Consider the following 5,133-nt stretch of genomic DNA (forward strand, 5'->3'; position numbering starts at 1 on the left):
TGCAGTGAATCTGGTTGGTGTGATTCTGATTGCCATGGTGCAAAATATAATGCAAAATATTACATAATACATTTCCATATATGCGACAATGGACCACAAAATCAGTCACATGGGTCAATTTTTTTTAAATTGAGATTTATACATCACATGAAAGCTGAATAAATAAGCTATCCATTAATGTATGGTTTGGTAGGATAGGACAATATTTGGCCAAGATACAACTATTATAAAATCTGGAATCTGAGGGTGCAGAAAAATCGAAACATTGAGAAAATCGCCTTTAAAGTTGTTCATTTATGTTGGCGATTGTGCTGCATTCACTCACAAAAATAAATGTTTTATATATTTATGGTAGGAAATTGACAAAATATCTTCATGGAACATGATCTTTACTTAATATATTAACACAATATATTATTCTGTATATTTTCAAATATACTGTTATATCATTTAATATATTCAGTGTTTCCCCTAGGTTTACAGGTTTGTGGTGGGTGGGGGGGTTGGTTGGTTTGGGGAAAATTGACACAGACGCTATCTATCTATCTCTATCTATCTATCTATCTCTATCTATCTATCTATCTGTCACATAAATTGGTTGTCTGGGAGGGTAATGGTTTGTAAAAGTTAAAAAATGTTAACATAAGATATCTCTTTAAAAAAATAAATAAACATATTTAAATCTTTTTAAAATTGACTTTTGCAAATAACCTTTGTTAAATTTATAGAAGTATTTGTTAATATTAATGGACCAGAGCTTAAATAGTTTTATTTTTTAACTAACAACTAAAAAAAGATTTATAAATACTAACCAATATATATATAAATTTTAAATGGGCTTTTTTTATGAGAAGTTTTTATTTCTATGATGCATTTATTGGAGAGAATAATCCTGTCAGACGCACCATTGCTGTGAACGCGCGTTCACGTAAACACAATTTAAACAATGTATTATTCAATACATTACTTCGATATAATTATATATTAAGTTGCTCAAGCAAGTGGTAAAATATTTAACCATGTACTTATATTAAAATCTTTTGTATTTGAATTTTAATACAATAAATCTTGCATGTCACAAAGAACTTGTTTTTCCACCTCCACGAATAAGACGAGTGTTGTTCATTATGTCGCCTTGTTGAGGTAAATTGTAGTTTTCCTTGCTTTAACTCAGTCTTAAAGTGAAAAAAGTAGTAATTAATTAAATAAATTTATGGTGAGATTACTACATTTTATTTAATTAATCGCACTTATGGTGAAATTACTACATTTTCAGGTCAATCGGTGTTCATTTTGACCACGAAACATGCGCTGTCACTTTAATTCAGCGTTTGCAGCACAGCAGAAATAGACTCGGTGCAGAAACGATCTCTGCACTGCTGTATACGCACCGCAACTGGAACAGATCGATCATCGACGGACTGCATCCTCGTGCAGTGTGAAAGCTCTGTTAACATGGGTACGGAAAAAAAATACTCACCGCAAACGAAATATATGTGAAACGGGCGTTAGACTTGGAGCAGGAGAGCTACTCCGGCTGCTACTCGCAGTAGAGCGAGTGTTGCCATCTTCAGTTCAGCGACACATTTCCAGCCGCGCGCTCTCTGTCCGCTAGTGCTCAACTGTATGTGACGCAAGTGTTTGTTTGTGTGTGAGTGTGCGCACTCATTGGGATAATTGTAAACACAGACAGAAAAGACATGCCATCGTGGAAATAAGATAAATAACATATTACTTAAGGGCCATTTAGTTTTTTTTTTTTATAAAATAACAAATTGTAATCTGTCGCTATAAAGAAAATCAAATCAAATTTACTTGACCTCCAAGGGGGGCGGGGGGAGCCGTTAGGAGGGCGGGGCGCCCCCCTTATATAATGGTAGGGGAAACACTGATATTGATCATTCATATATTGGGAAATATGTTTTCTTTTCGTGAGGGTCTTCTGTCATACCAGCCCGTTCTTCAACAAGAAAGCCTAAACCCCCTGCAATTATTATTGTTCATTTCTGTTTTGTTGCTATCTCGTTCGACCGCTGGCAATGGTGCTGAGTACTGGTCTTAAATGACTATTGGCCAACCATTGTAACTTTAATAAAACCTACTATTTCTATACGGAAACTCACGCCTCTGTCTATTTCTAAGTGGAACGTACTTGCGTGTCCTTTTTATTTGGGTTGTTTTCCCCGTTATTCCCGTCGCTACTAAGCGTGCCACGTTTTGCTACAAATGGAAAGAACTGACAGAACAGAACAAAACAACTTGAATTGCTCTGTTTGTTAGTTAACTCAAACTCTCAGTTTTAAAATGATTTAGTATTCCCTGGGTCACATGACCACAAATAACAAAAAATTACTTCCTTGAAATGACCATTGCATGTTCCCTTCACTAACGGCCTTGTGGAAGGGCTCTTCAGTGAAGGGATCCAGTTGTTCACTTCTATTTGAAAAATATGGCGTTCAAATCAATATTTGATGGCGTTCCCTTCCCGAAGTGTCCTTCAAGGGGGCAAAAAAAAAAACGTTTGGGATTTGCTCCAAGTTCCAGACAAACCAGTCAACAGAGAGAACTGACAGACAAAACATGTGGTTTGAAACACAGAATTGAGGAAATCTTCCCTCGTCACACTCCAGCACAGGGGTGGCTGCATGAAAACACCTGGACTTATTTGTAATATTATGTTCATTGTGTGTATAAAGTACCAGTGTCTGATCTTGTTAGTGTGTTTTATGCAAATCAAGGTAAAACCAAAGACTTTGACTTTGGTAAAACTGAGTTTCAAGTCACTAGGATTCATTTTCACTTCCAGTATTTTGAACTTTCAGAACAAAATGACCACATTTACAACTAACATTTTCTCATAATTTTCAAAGAGTTATAACACTAAAATTACGTCTTCCAGATGAAAACACGGACAACAAATAGACGTCTCTGCACTGTAAAAAAGAATACATTGATTTTATTGATATCTAATCAATAAAATTGAGGCAACAGATTACAAGCAATATTATTAATTAAATTTAACAAATTAGAATTGAGTAATAATTCATCAAATTAATTCTTTAAAAGTTAACCATTTAAGGAGAATGAAACCTCAGCTGTTGGATCTGGACAGAGTTTCAGCATCTCCAGCTTTAACTCCAGTTTCAGTGGACACTTCTACTGTGAGGCTCAGAATAAACATGGATCTTGTGAAATATGATCTCAGTGTGTTTGGGTTGCATGTATGGGTCAATGACGTGACGGGTCATTTTTTTGCCCAAAGGCCTTAATAATAATAAAAAAACAAATATATAACATCCAAAGTATGTAAGGTAGTACAGCTTGATCTCTTTTACTGAATCCAAAAGGTTTTAATTATATTTTACTACATGTAAAGGTATTTTAAAGATTTTGAAGTGTCAAAAGGTCATTCGGTAAAACCGATATAGTAAATATTTAAATGGAATAATGTTGTTTTTAATAACTAAAGGAACTACAATAATACAAATATAAAGCAGATAAGGCTCTTTTTTTTTTTTACATTTCCCCTTTTCTCCTTTCCCTGTGCAATGTTTTACTTGAATATGTTGGAGTGTTTAGAGTAGTCCAATAAATGATTACATTTATGAGATCAGTGATAATTTTATGTAATATTTCTTCTGTGGTACACACTATATACACTATCTCAACATCAATGTCAAATCAGTTTTTAACTTTCAAATCAGTGGTTAAACCGAATGACTTTTTTGGTGACAAATTTTTTCCATCTTGTAAAAAATGACAAAAAACAGTGTTAATTGATTGTACAAACCACACAATCTTATTGTTAACACCTAGGTAAACTAAACAATGGTTTCAAATATAGTTATATCTCCATTCTATTTTTTTTACACTTTTAAAAACCTTATTCGTCAATGACCTTATGCATGTATCCACACATGCACACGTCCAAGGGCTCAATGTTTGCAAACGCACATGCACATATGTAAAAATATGCGTTTTTCAAAACAAATGGTGAAAAATTAAAGTAGACTAGTGTGATCAACAGTGCCAATTTTCTTCATATTTTATTTAATATTTCTAAAATTATTCAAAAATAATGCTTTTTTAACTCAAAAAATGAGATGCCTACTTTCAGATACATGAGGCCTACGATTAATCAGATGCAAATATAAATATAAAACCAGTCCTAATTGAAAGAGAACAAGTTGACAAAAAGATTGAATACAATATTGGGTGATAATATAGCATAACAAGTTTAAGCTATTTTTTATAGGCCGGTCATTTTTGACCGGGAACATCAAAGGTGTTATATAGGGTTTTGAACACCACACAAGGGTTAAATGTGTTTTTGCAAGCCTCCCTGTTACTGATATCATCCAATTAATTATATAATAAGCAGATTTTACAGTCACTCAGTTGGTTTTGAGTCTGAATTAAATGTTTGTTTTGTTTTTGTTTCTCATTGTCTTTGGCCTCATAAGTGGACTTAGATGATCTTAGTTCAATTTCCATTACGTTGAAACTGCTTAAACAAGTCAGTGTGTTTGATATGCATTTGCACTGTTTTTGTCAAACATGTCCAAGAGTCAGATGTAAAAGCTGCTGTAATGGCAGTAAAGTGCACTGGATCTTTTTGACCACTAGATGACAGTAAAGTCAATGGAAGTGCAGGAAAGATTTGAGTAATGGATGTAATTCCTCTATTTTGAGAGGCTGTTCACTGCAGAGTCGTGGGTGGAGAGAGAAGTCCAGCTCTTCTCTCTGGATGTAATTTGGGTGTAATGGGTGGAGCGAGACGGTCCAACAACACCCTAACCGACCCATAGCTCTCTCCCTCCACCCATTAGATCCACTGAGGAGGAGCTGGACGTCATTTGGCTCTGCAGTGAACATTACTGCTCCATTATTAGGAGTTATTAAATAGATCCATCAGTGATGTATTAGTGTTTATGAAGACCATTAAAACTATTTCTCCTGTATCTGTCGTCGGTCTGGTCTCTGAGTGCTTGTGTCGTCTGCCAGAAACTGGCATTGACCCACTTAAACTCAGTGTAGTTGCTGATGGTTATGACTGTGTGTGTGTGCATGTGTGTGTGTGTGTGTGTGTCGTCCAGCGCTTCGTGTTAAACACAGAGTCTGTGTCAGAAAGAG

The sequence above is a fragment of the Rutilus rutilus genome, assembly GCF_951802725.1.
Source record: "Rutilus rutilus genome assembly, chromosome: 2".
Lineage (NCBI taxonomy): Eukaryota > Metazoa > Chordata > Actinopteri > Cypriniformes > Leuciscidae > Rutilus > Rutilus rutilus.